General features: G+C 33.6%; 1 pseudogene; it reads left to right on the forward strand.

The window, feature by feature from the left end:
- Positions 1–9,652: 9,652 nt before the first annotated feature.
- Positions 9,653–13,701, forward strand: LOC18033114 (annotated as a pseudogene).
- The last annotated feature ends 1,145 nt before the right edge of the window (positions 13,702–14,846 follow it).

Consider the following 14,846-nt stretch of genomic DNA (forward strand, 5'->3'; position numbering starts at 1 on the left):
TATAAGTACTCGATTTCACTAGGGGTGGGCAAATTACCCGACCCGACCCGATCCGACCCAAAATTTTGAGTTCGGATCGGATCGAGTGTAAACGGTGAAACCCGATCGGATCGGGTTGTCGGGTTTCTTGAAAAACAAAAAAGCCTAACCACATACACGCACACCACACATGGCCACACAAACACACACAACACAAATCACATATTCATTTACAGCACACACACACACAAACACAAGGCTGTTGTTGCGCACAAAACACATCTACGAACCACGGTCAATCACACCCAATGGCCGACAGCAAGTCGCCAACAGAGTCCACACCTCAAGAAGCATCCGATCTGTTGCGAATCCGCCTGTGTGCTCATTGTTGCTCAGTGTTGCTACAAGTTCACTGGTTCGCGATTGCTGCTGCCTACTGCCCATTCGATCGATTCTCGATCTGCTGCTGCGCGAGTGCGCGTCATCCCATCTGCTGCTATGCGTTCGTGGCCACTGATTTGCAGCCAAGTGCCAAGTGCCACCGAAATTCAACTGTGATATTCTTGATAAAATGTTCCTTTAATATCATCTTCTCATCTTATCTTTCTCAGCGACGATTATATATATATATATATATATATATATATATACATGCACCCATATGCTTGAAAATATTTCTTAGGTAATGAAATTCTTTGAGTCTCTTGGCACCATCTTTTAGTCATTAAAATTGCATATAAGGTTAATAAAATCCTCCTCGTTCCTTCCGAGAAATTAATTCAAAATGGTCCATTGTGATAACTCAGGTTCATAGAAGCTAAACTTATATGAAAAGAAATATTAGTAGATTACACGCATTGTAGTTGAACTTTTACAGTTGTTGTTTAAAATCCCGAACTTGATCTGAATTCTGCAGCTCCAAGACCCGAACTCAACCCGATTTTTTGACTCGATCCGAACATATATCGGATCGGGTAGGGTCGGGTTGTAAGTTAGGGTTGTATTCGGATCAATGTTTGCCCAACCTGAACAACCCGAAATCCGATCGGGTTGACCCGAACCCGATTTTGCCCACCCTTAGATTTCACCACAAGATTATTGTTCTAACAAGTGGTATCCGAGCTATTTCATTGGTGTTCTTGAATTTGACAATACCGAAATTATTAAAATTATTGAATTTTAGAACAAATTTGTTGTTAACTTCTAGTATTAAGCAAAATGCATTTTCAGAAAATTCAGAATCAAGGAAAATTAACTAAGAAATTTAGAAAATACATATTTTTTTTTTCATGCTTTGGTGTCTGGTGACAGCTTTGCCAGTACCATCAGTCGTTGATCGTTGACTGACCTGAATTTTATTTTTTCAATTTTTTAAGGGAAAAAATTGTTACAATTTTAAATTCAGATATTGGTATGTTTATATATATATTGAGATGAATTAATTGAAGCAACATGTTACAAAAATGACCTCTCTTTTGGGAAATTAATTTGTTTTAGAATATAAACGGTTCTGTGTATGTAATTTTTGTAAATGTTGATCAGCCCAACATGAAAGTCCATATTTGACAAGAATCGCATGTGCACCTATGGTAATAAACAAGTGGTGATTATTCGGTTTTACATGTGAGCAATAAATCAGCCAAAATGAAGATTTATTGTTCAACATGTTCTTACTATCACTGTTTGAATACAACACCAAGATATCACTTACAAGTTAATATTTTGTCCAAAGATGAAATATTAATGGAGTGCCCGATATCTTCAGATAGGGTTTACCTTTATTTGGATTTATTTTTGTTTTAAGACCTATATGAGCTTGTTTTATTTATTTGTTATTCTCTGTTCAGTTATGTCTGCTATCAATATTACTGCCAACATCAATTCTATTTCTATATTGAATGGATCTAACTTAAAGTCACGGCAAGAAAACCCCTTAATAGTTCTCACTACCATGGATCTTGACCTTGTGTTAAGGGTTGATTCTCCCCCAACTCTTACGGATGAGAGTACTTCGGATGACAATAAGGATTTGGAAAAGTGGGAGAAATCAAATCGCATGTGTGTGATGATCACGAACAAGATCATTTCGGAAGCATTCAGGGACTATAAGTCTAAAAAGATAACTATGGTTAAAAAGTTTCTTGCAGAAATTGAAAGAAGACTTGTCAAAAATAAAAGAGCAGAAGTAGGTACACTCTTGACAAATCTAATTTCAATAAGGTATTAGGGCAAGGGCAAGACTAGAAAAGAAAAAAAGATAGGGAAGCTGCAGACATAGCACCCTAAAAGAAACAACAAAAAAAATCTAATGATTTGAAAGATACTAATTGTTTCTTTTATTGAGTTGAAGTGTATGGTTTGGTTTGTTCTGAGGTTAATTTAACTTCAATACCAAGACACACGTAGTTGATAGATTTTGGTGTAACCATTCACATAAGTGTGTTTATGCAGGGTTGCCTGAATTGCAAAAAACTCAATGATGGCGAAAAATACATCTATGCGGGCAATGGTAAGACGGTTGAAGTTAAAGTGATTGAAAAAAATTAGATTATTATTAAGGACTGGATATTATTTGGATCTTGATAAAACAATTATTGTTCTCTCTTTTAGATGGAATTTGATTTTATTTCTATTTTGGACAAATATGGCTTTTCTTGTTCATTTGGATATAGAAAATTTAGTATGTTTCATGATTTAAAGCTGGTCGGCTTTGGTTCTTTGTCAGAGGATGATAATTTTTATATGCTTGATATAATTGCTTTATTTAATTAATCGCTGCAATTAAGTACTCGAGATGTAGAGTGAAAATTAATCAATGAGAATTCAGCTGCATTATAGCGCAAAAGATTAAGTCATATCTCCAAACGAAGAATAAAGAGACTTGTATCAGACAAAATTCTCAACTCCTTAAATTGTATAGATTTTAATGTTTATGTTAACTGTATAAAGGAGAAATAAACCAATCAGAGGAGATTTAAAGCTCACAGAACTATGGACGTCTTAGAACTCATACATACGGATATTTATGGATCATTCCTTATAATTGCTTGGAATAGTCAACTATATTTTATGGCATTCATAGACATTTTTTTTCTAGATATGGCTACATATATCTCTTCCATGAAAAGTCATAATCCATGGACATGTTCAAAATTTTTAAGGCTGAAGTTAAGAATCAATTGAACAAAAGAATCAAAAGCGTCAAATCTAATTGTAGTGGTGAGTACTATGGCAGATATGATGGTTTGGGTGAACAACGTCCAGGACTGTTTGCTAAGCTTCTAGAGGAAAGCGGTATCATCCCACAGTACACTGTATTGAGTTTGTCCACCATGAATGATGTTGTTAAAAGACGAAACAAGACACTTAAGGACATGGTAAGGAATATAATTTACTTTATCAGAATTACTCTGACAAGAAACACTTAAGACTGAAGCACATATCCTTAATAGGGTTCTAACTAAAGCAACTTGTAAAACCCTTTACGAACTTTGGAAGAGTAAGAAGTCTAATTTAAAGTACTTGCTTGCTTGGGGATGTCCAGCTAAGGCAAGACCTTATAGGCATAATAAAAAAAAAAAACTGAACTTAAAGAAGGTGAATTGATATTTTATTGGATACTCTAAAAGATCCAAGGGGTATAAGTTTTATGATCCCATGACTAAGTCGATTTTCGAGTCTGAAAACGCGTGGATCTTTGAGAATATTAAGTTTGTGGGTGGAGATATAGTAAGGACTTAGTCTTTAAAGAGAAATATGTTGATATTTGCATAGGTGTTATTAGTATTAATCAAGGTCTCATTCTTACCTTTGTTCAAGACACATCAGGTTAAGATAATGTTGGAAAACCCTAGAAATTGTTCCAAAAGAACAAACTCTACCGCCTTAAGAACCTATGTTATTAAGGAGATCTACTAGAGAAATGAGAAGTGCAATGCCTGGTAGTGTCGTTGAGTGCACTAAATTTAAAACCTTACTACTAGTATAAATAATTAGTACAGATCGAGTAAGGATCGATCTCACAGAGACTATACTAGTTATATTTATTATCAACTCTAAAGCAAGACTTAAAACAAAATAATAATTTAAATAATTAATATAAATTAATCTAACTAAAGAAATGTCAATTATAAATGCAAGGTGAGTTTTTGAATTTTTAACTAAATAGCAAGAAATAAAGAAATTTAACTATGAAAACAAAAATTTAATAAAAACTCTAATTAAAGGAGAAAAAAATAATAATAATGAAAACTTTGGTTAAAGGATCATTCGCCACCACCAAACATGCACATAATATATTAATTATATCATCAATTTATATTGAAATTATCAACCGTAGACAACAATAAGCTTTGTTTGTCTCAATCTTTACTTAATGTGTCGTTAGGCAAAACAAACTCTTCACTTAATCTCTAACCATTAAATAATTTAAAACAAGCTCTTTAAATTTAAGATAATGGAAGCATTAAGTAGAGAAAGATATTAGATTGATCAAGGCAATAAACACACAAGCTCGGATCATTTAACCTAGATTATGTTCTCCAATTGAAATAATTGATTTCAACCTGTTACTTATGATTAAAATTTCAAGACAATTACGGATCAAGAATTTTAAATCTAACAATAGAATTTATTCAAGTCCTATCTAATTGGCCACTCAAACAAGATGAGAATAAAATCATAAACATTAATTATAGAAGAACATAAACAATCTCAATTAAATAAATTGAATGATAGAAATTGAACATTAATCATATGACATGTTTGGGGTTTTGAATTCACCCTCAACCAAATAGAAAATCTAGCCTAACATAATTAAATTGGGAATAAGAGAATTGATAAAACTAATCATGGAGATTAATTCAAGCGGCTGCCTTTTTCTTCAATTCCTTTCGACTGCTGATTTTTTTCTTCTCCTTTGCGGCTGCAAATTGTTCAGTTTCTCTTGCTGTCGATTCTCCCTTTGTGTTGCTTCCGCTTTATCCTTTTATAATGCTTCAATTGTGGCTTTTAAATCTTTGCATGGAAAGAATTAAATCCAAAGCCAAAACTGCACATGCCATAATGTGCTTGCCATTTAAAGCCATGCAAAATTATTTGCTTCCTTTAATTGCCATGCACATGCCGCCCACTTTGCCAATTTCCTTTTTCTTCAATTTGCTTTCCATAATTTAATCCAATGCATGCAATCTTTTTAAATTGGTCAAGTAAATCCATGCACATTAAACAAGTTTCCCTTTTATGCATGCTTGTTCCCAAAGTCTTTATTAATCTCCATGAAATCCTATATGCTTCCAAATGTGCATCAATTAATTAACTGGCTTCCAAAAAATCTTCAGTTATTTCCTTTCCTAATTCCTTCAAGCATATTTATTCTTAAATGCTCCAATTTAATTTCTCTTTAATCACAAAATATACCTAAAATAAAAAAAAAAAAAAAAACTAAGATAAAAATTAACACAATAAAAATATAATTTACTAAATTAAAAATTAACTAAAATAATTAGAATATTTAAGACTAAAACAAGAAAGAGATAGAGAAATTAATAGCAAAATATATGAAAAATATGCACTTATCAATGCCAGATAATTACATTGTATTTCTACGAGAACATGAGGTAGATATTGGAGTGATGGAAGATGATCCAATTATTTTTCATCAAGCTATTAAAAATTCGACCTCTTAAAAGTGGATTGATGTCATGAATGAGGAGATAAAGTCCATGAAGGACAATGACATATGAAATATTGTCCTATTACCAGAAAGTACGAAACCTATTGATTGCAAATGGATATTTGAGATCAAGAGTGATTCAAAAGGCAATTTGGAGAGATACAAAGCACATCTTGTCTCAAAGCACTTTATATACAAAGAAGGTATCAATTATAAAGAGAATATCTCTCTAGTATCTTCGAAAGACTCTTTCAGGATAATAATGGCGTTGGTGGCACATTTTAATCTTGAGTTATATTAAATGGATATGAATACAACATTTCTCAACAGAGATATTGATGAGACGATCTATATGGTGCAGCCAGAAGACTTTATGTCAAGAGACCCAAAGAATATGATTTGCAAACTTAAGAAATCCATTTATAAACTCAAGCAAGCATCTCGACAATGACATTTCATGATTGCTAGCACTTGTGTCAAGATACCATGTATTTTCTTGACCTTTACTTATGTCATTGCGTGCTAGTAAAAGGATGTCATCTTCATCATTTTTCTCTTCAGCATAATTCACTTTCTCCTCAATTCTGGTGCTTAGAGCTCTACATTCTGAAGCATAATGCCCAAAGTTTTGACAATTATAGCATTGTACTTGGATTTGTCATACCTCGATCTTAAATTGCCTTTGCCTCATCCTCTGGTTGAGCTTTCTCCTTTGACATAATTGGAGTTGTTGTTGTTGAAATTCCAACCTCATCCATGACCACGACCTCTACCTCGAACATAATGCATTTTCTCGTTGTCAGAGCTTTCTTATCTTAAGTTGGATTTACTTCTATCTTGAAAAGTTATTCTTCGATTCCTTACTTCTTTTTCAATTTTTCTTCATAGGCTTGCAATTTTCCTTGAAGTTACTGGATCGTAATATCCTTCAAATCTTTTGTTTCCTCAATTGTCACAACAATATAGTCAAACTTCGAGTATACTGATCGAAGTATCTTTTCAATGATCTTTACTTCTTTTAACTCATCGCCATTTCTTTTTAATTCATTGGAAACGGTCACAACCCGAGTAAAGTAGTCAAAAATTAACTCTGATGCCTTCATGTGTAGGGATTCAAATTCTCCTCATAATGTTTGGAGATGAACCTTCTTAACTTGCTCCGCTCCTTTGTAAGAGGTCTCTAACTTCTCCCATGCTTCTTTTGAGGAGGTTGCACCCGCAATATTTTCAAAAGATCTTCATCTAATGATTGAAAGATGAGATACTTTATTTTATTCTCTCTCTTCTTCAAATCTTTTAAATTCTCCTTTTGCATCTAGTTAAAGTAGCTTCATTTCCTGGCACAATAAAGCATTTCTCCACGACATCCTACACGTCATGTGCACCCAATAGAGCCTTCATTTTAATACTCCAGTTGTCGAACTTACTTCTCTTTAATTGTGGAACTTAGAATGACATCATGCCACCATTTGCCATAATTCAAAAATTGAGCGAGAATATGGAGATTTTAAATGCACGGATGAATCCGGAACGCCAAAAAACCTTGGGAGGAACTCAAGTCAATTTTCAGTCAACGATCAACATTTCTACTTAGATGACTTGCTCGGTCTAGTTCGTGGTGGCTCGGTTTGGTTTGGTGTGGTTTGGTTCGGTTTGGTGCGGGTTCAACTCGATGAGTTGACTCAGATTCAGGATAGAAACTTCCGACTACGAGTGTGGGTGCATTTGGTCTCTGATCGGACTGATGTTTGCAACATTGCATTTCTCTCATTGAGATCTTCGATTTGATATGCTATACGACTATATATAACATCAAACACTAGCTCTGATACCACTTTGTTAGAGAATCAACAAATGAAACACTAAAAAAACACACTATTTTATTTCTTCAACAACACTCCTCACCAACTACAACTCTTATTTTTCACTCTCTACAATTTAAAAATTTTGTTACTTCAAGTGATGCATAAACCAAAGGGGAGTGAGAGTTTTTATACATGAAACAAACTAATCACAACCATTCATTTATTCAACTACTACACAAATTCTCATTATTCATTAAAATCTATCACTCACCTACTTCACCAACTACACCTATCACACCTAACACAAATAATTCAAACATCACCATTCATACCTACTCATGGAACCTTCCATGAATTGAGCTTGAATTTATTCAAATATGGATCAAGTTTATGATCCAACAAATGTGCATATTAAATAAAGATTATATAAATCTCTCCACTATTGCATACAAAGATCTTTGAGAGCCTCAAAATATGTGTCAAGAGGGGACTGAATAAAGTTGCATGTCGGGATAAAAGACACCATCCTTCTAGCCTTCTCGCCTCCATGCTAAATTGTTTAAGCATAAACTTTTCCAAATCTATGCAAGATAATGACAATGTCGTCCCCTGCTAAATATCAAAAGCTCCTCAAGGTCTAAACAATGATCATGGTCATCCATATCTAGCATTTCCCTCATACACTAAATTCTGCACATTCATTTTCCGTCATACACTAAACCCAATTTCTATAACATTCACAGTTTCCTCTAATAGCCACATATTTTATAGGAGATGAAAGAGAGAGTTGTATATAAATAAATAAAAATAGGAGAGAGAGTTATTTAAAAGCCTATGATTTGAACCGCCCCCTAAAATGTACAGAACAAACAGTCAATAACACCCATTTCATTCAATCATCAAGGTACCCCAGTGTAGCAATAATAAAAAGAATCCAACAGCCAACACTGATGAATGAAAAATATTCACAACTCCCAAATTATATTAGTATTATTATTATTATTATTATTATTTGTAATTAAGGGGAAGATTTATATTACAAAGATTAAAATATATATATATTGACTGCATTTTTTTAACTTAATTTCAAGTGATCATGTATTAAGTTCCATTAAGATCGAAATTGCTTCTTCAGAAAATTATTGAGAAATTATAAAAGAAAAAATAATTTAATTTGCCTTCCAATTCTATGTTTTCCCCCCAAAATCAAAACGAATCATGTGAGGCTCAAAATTTTATTTGTTTTGCCGTGAAATTTAAAAACAAAAAAAATAACTGGCTGATACCAAACACCCCATGACTCATTCACAGTGTGCAGGAAGACGTTTGGCTGCTGGGAATAAAAGAGGTGTAGAGTTGGCCCCTCACCGATGTCCTTCAAGTTGGTCACTGCAAGAAAGTAAATTTTTAGAAGGCAGTACTAAAATCTCGGAACAATTCTGCTTCCAAAACATCTATTATTTAGATCAAAATAACCAAAATGATCACAATTCCCCTATATTTCACTATGGCATCAATATAAGGATTAAAATTCTCTCATGATCTGATCTCCTCCTGAGCAAAAATATACATAGGTGGTTGGTAGTTAATAAATAAAAAAATTAAATTCTATCCATACATTATCAGTTAAATACACATAATACAAAATCATTAAAAATTTATGAGAACTCATATCAAGAGAGAATTTTTATTACAATGATAAACCCCTCATATTAGATTGACAACAATTATACAATAATTAAAGAATAGTGTATGTTTTTTGTTGCTGCTTTAACATCGGGATTTGCAATAGACAGCCAAAACAAATGAGGGTCATTAATTTTTCATCCTCATTAAATTTATACACGTGGCGCATTCTCGACCAATTTCTTATCGCATCATGAACCGTTACATACAGAATCCCATAGCAAGACAGCTTTATATAGAATAGAGGGAAAGAATCTCCGCATATTATTTAATTGTTGGATGGTCAAAGTATAAAGTACAGCTTTGTCCACTCCAGTCTCGAGAGTCATTTTCATTCTTTACACGTGGCAAAAAGTAAAAGGAACATGTCAATGGTCAAATGTGATGGGTAAGCAAAGCATATTGATGGATCAGGCAGCACCTACAGTTTTTATATAAAGATATCCCGGTTCAGGATTAATTAGTACGTATCAGACAGTTATTCAAATAAACCATCGCATTCCCAAACATGAATCCCGATCTGTACAGGGATGCAGCTAAGGGTGAAATTGAACCCTTCAACGAAATTGCAAAAGATGAACTTGTAAGCATAGCGACTCACGAAAAGAATACAGTCCTTCATGTCAACATTGCATCCCAGCAAGAAGGAGAAAGGGTATCAACGGAGTTCGTGGAGGGGATACTTGAAATGTGTCCATCATTGCTGCTACAAGTTAATGACAAAGGTGATACTCCACTCCATGTTGCGGCCAAATGCAGGCATCCTGCCGTCGTGGAAGTTCTGATTAAATTCGCGAAGAAACAGTCTAGAGAGCTAGAAAGCGGTGTTGATTGGGTAAGGTGGATGCTATTGGTGGAAAATGAGGAAAAAAACACAGCGTTGCACGAGGCAGTGCAAAGTGGTAGCCTTGATATTGTGAAAATATTAGCGAAAGAAGGGCCTGATTTTACGTATTTGCTTATGGTGGCCAACAAACTCCACTTTACATGGCAGCCGCCAAAGGATCTGTGGAAATGGTGGCTGAAATATTAGAAAACTGCCCATCAGCAGACCATCGAGGCCCCGATGGATTGACAACCTTGCATGCAGCAGTCATTTGCAATGCCGAAGGTAATTAAGCTGTTCATATGTGCAGTTTAATAGCTTTTCCAGACTTAATAAAGTCTAGGATCCCGGACCCGATCATTACTAGTATGATCATGTAAGAGATCCTGCACTTTAATATAAGGAGGCCAATCAAATAAAATTACTTAAAAATCACTCAATCATATCGCTCACCCTTGTGATATAGATATGATCAAGATAAAAATATTACCAATTCTAACTATTTAAATGCATCCAGCTAGTGATCAACTATGCATCCTCTGTGACAATATGCTTAAAAATCTAGTTGTTTTACAATTTGAGGTTACCGTGTATATTTATATTTTTTAATTTTATTAATTAAATATCTATGCGCATTACATAAAACTTGAATTCCAAAATTTTAAGTCTTGATAAGACTGCACACTAACGAGTGTAGCTAAGGCCTTGATCTCAAATATATATATATATATATATTCTTTTTTCAGATGTGATAAAACTATTACTTGAGAAAAAGAAGATTTTGACCAGAGAAAGGGACCGGCACGGTTGGACCTCACTCCATCACGCTGCATATTTAGGTCACTCTAACATCACATCAATGATGTTAAAATCTGAAGATGACAAAATTGTTGCGTTATATAAAGAAGATGATCGCGGGATGACAGCTCTTCATTTAGCAGCCAGCCAAGGCTATGAAAGGGTAGTGAGAAGAATTATTCGCCATTGTCCCGAATCTTATTCAATAGTTGATAACAGAGGATGGAATGCTCGTCACTTTGCTATGGTTAGTTTAAGGGGTGGAGTATTGAAAAGTCTTCTTGAAAATCCTTATGTTATATCTCTTATACATGGTAGGGATAAGAACGGAAACACCCCTCTTCATGTGCTTGCTGCTGCCTGTAGAGATTCATCCTATTTCATTGTCCCTGATTCTGATATGTATGAGGCTGTTAACAAGCAAAATACTAGTGTTGAACACATAGTACGCTATGGATATCCTGAGCTCGAGGTAATTCCCTCTTTACTCATCATCAATGTTATCATTTTATGAATTCAGATCCTTAATTTACTCATTTTTACCATTTGCTTGCTTTTAATCTGAACTGTACGTCCTGTCTTTTTTTTTTCCCCAGCTATTAATTAAATTAAAAAAAAATAAACAAATAAATAGTTTGCATAGCCATCCAAATTAAATCATATATAGCCATCAAATTATAAATGGATCTCACCATGCTTCAGCTTGCTTGAATCCTGAGTGAATAATGTTAATGGAATTAATGCTTAGGTATAATTAATTATCTTATCAGCAATCAATATGCAGATCAGTATAGAATACACTTTCTGTGCCGCCCATTGCTCTAAATCAATTGACCTCTATGCACATTTATACCTCGGCAAAATATTCTTTCAGTTTAGATTTCTTAACATATTCTAATAGAGGTAATGAAAAAGTTGTTGCTTAATAAAAAAAGAAACAAGAGGTGGTGTAGAGATAATTTTATACCTTATTAATTTTTTTTTCGTGTAATTAATATTCAAATTATGTTAAATTACAGAAAGAAATCGAAGAATTGTCCAAAGATGTTGGGACAGAAGGACAATATTCAAGAGGTCTTCTATTCGTAAGACCACGAGATCCTGATGATGTACTGAAAATGGAAGATAGAAGTGACTACCGGAAGGTTAGAGAGTCACATTTGGTAGTGGCTGCACTCATAGCAACAGTAGCCTTTGCAGCAGTTTTCACCATCCCTGGTGGTTATAAAAGCGATAACGGCACTGCAATCCTGAGGGGAAACACAGCTTTTCAAGCATTTATAATATCAGATACCATAGCGATGGTCCTTTCTCGTTCTGCCGTCTTTATTCACTTCGTTTTGTCTTTCGAGGTAGGCGGGAAAGCCGAGATTGATTCGTTAGTTACGGCCTTTATTTCCACCATGACTTCCATGGGGGCAATGGTGATTGCATTCGTCACGGGCACATATGCAATGTTAGCGACTTCTTTCGGGCTTGCCATTATCACTTGCTTCATTGGCTTGACCTTTTTCCTCCTTGCTTTATGCGTCATGAGAAGGGCATTTTATATTATTGAATGAATTATAATTTAATTATATAAGACACGGGGCCTCCTTTAAATTTTCTTGTTTAGTAACTTCTTTACTCCAGAAAACAAATTTGTTTATATATGCAACATAGGTGGAGCCTGATACAAAGATGGATTGATCTCCCATCAATCTAATTTTCACTTTCCCGTTCCCAATAATATGTTATCCGTTTGTTTGTTTTATAATTTCATTGATCATGTTAGACAATCATCACTTCCAACTTATTTTATGTCTTTTTTTAGATCAAGTCTCTTTAAAAATTTGTAGGATTCTTTTTTTTCTTTGTTTTAGAGTATACTCTTTAGTCTTTACAAGTATAGGCACAGCAAAGGACATTGTTCATTTAAGGGAGAAAGAAACTGGACCATCGATTGAATAATAATGACGCAAAATCATTGAAAAAGAAAGAAAAGACGAACCGGTGTCTGTGTGATTCTTGATGTCTAATTTCCAGGTGTAATCGGATAAGTTGGCTTCAAGATTCTTCACCAACAATAAAGAACGGTCAAAAAAAAAAAAAGCGATGAAGAAAAGTTGTAGAAAATAATTGCAGTCTTAATCTTTCTTATAAGACAACTAATCAGTGGGGTTCAAATTTGATTAAAAAACACTAATGTAATGAAAGTAAATTATAATATAAATTAAGAAAAACTCTATATACATTATTTAATTAATATCAAACACTTACACTTATGAGAAGATCTTAATACATAAATAGTATATAAATAAAACAAAAATAACGTATACATCATTTAATTGTTGTATGGTCAAAGTACAATATTTTTTTTTTTAGGTTCTTTTTTTAAAAGATAGAAGGTCAAGATACAACTTATTGTTTAACTGAGTAATATTCAGTTGTGTATTAATTTTTTTTCAAAGATAAAATGAAAAGAGACTCACTTTTGGTGGTAGCAGCAACTCATAGCAACAATAACCTATGCTGCGGCATTCACCTTACCCGGCGGTACTGCAATTCTCACTAAAAATGCAGCTTTTCAATCATTTTTGGTATCAGATGCCATAGCCATGGCCGTCTCACTTTCTACTGTCTTTGTCCATTTCATTCTGTCAGTTAAGTTATTTCAAAAATACGTCTTTTTATTGGTTTTTGCTCTTTCCTTCACTTTGGTTGCGATGGCAGCAATGGTGGCAGCATTTGTTACAGGCACATACACAATGTTGACACCTTCTTTAGGGCTTGCTATTGTCACTTACATCATTGGCTTGACCTTCTTCCTCTTGGTGATTTTCATGTTTTACTAGGCTCTATCAAGAGTGAGGGAATTTGAAGATTTGCTTTGGTTACAACAAAAAGTTTTAATATTGTACACCTCATCTTCTAATACTATGCTTTTATATTGAAGTTATCCATTAGTTTCAAACTAATAGTGAGTTTTGTTAATGATGAAGATTAAAGTACATAAATGCCATTTTTTTTTCACCTATTAACCATTAAACAATCAGTCATGGAGACTTGTAATTAGTTCTTGAAGAGTGTGTTTATTTAAAGTGAAAACAAGAGTCTTGTCTCTCTGGCAAGTTTTAATACTGTACACCTCATCATAATAAATAGCGACTAAGTCCAGCTATTGTTTTAAATATGCGAAACATATAGAGATGATGATCTCATCTATTTATTATGCGCAATTAGTCGCTGCATAGGCATTCCAATGGGTAAAGCTTCTTCTTAACCTACTTAAGTAGTGATCAAAATATAATGCCTACAATCGTGTTGTGGCGATCAGTTTTGCCGACGTGATTAGATTGAAAATGATCAATTGAAGAAAGTAAGTTAAACAAGTTTGATATTTCAAATAGAAATGAAGAGTTCTTTTGAATACTTTTTGACCATAAATTGTACAATTTCTAACACATTCTAAATTCAGAATATCTACTAACTGCATAAAGAATAGATCTGCAGTCAGATATAAGTTGAAAAATCCATGTGTACTTGATATTTTAGAATATATCAGAACTAATATATCCAATTAATATATATTATGCATATATTTATTTTAAAAAATTATCATATAATTAATAATTATATTTAATTGAACTACACATATTATATATATATATATATATATATATTAATTGAATGTACTCTAGAATTAATTCTTTTTGTGTACATGACAAATTGCTGGCTTATTTTTCAGCAAGGTTAGAGAATCAAGGGAGCACGAGACCGCTTCATCTTACCACAACTCTCATTGTTATGTGGTCTATTTATCCCAAATCCCTATAACATCTAAAACCACATGGCAGATACCATTTGCTCCCTCTCATAGGAATTTCCTTTTGCATACTAGCATTGACGAAGGAAATTAAATACTCGCAATTTAAGTCCATGAAATAATTAACGTAATTCCGGCTGCTAACACTTGCCAAATATATATTTCAGTATCTGCTAAACTAGGAAGGAAACTAATATTTTCACAAGCCAGAACAGTTTCAAAAATTAATTAAACTTGAGAAGATCAACATGAAAAGGAAAAGAATAGTGATAT

This window comes from Citrus clementina, unplaced genomic scaffold (genome assembly GCF_000493195.1).
Source record: "Citrus clementina cultivar Clemenules unplaced genomic scaffold, Citrus_clementina_v1.0 scaffold_9, whole genome shotgun sequence".
NCBI classification, from domain to species: domain Eukaryota; kingdom Viridiplantae; phylum Streptophyta; class Magnoliopsida; order Sapindales; family Rutaceae; genus Citrus; species Citrus x clementina.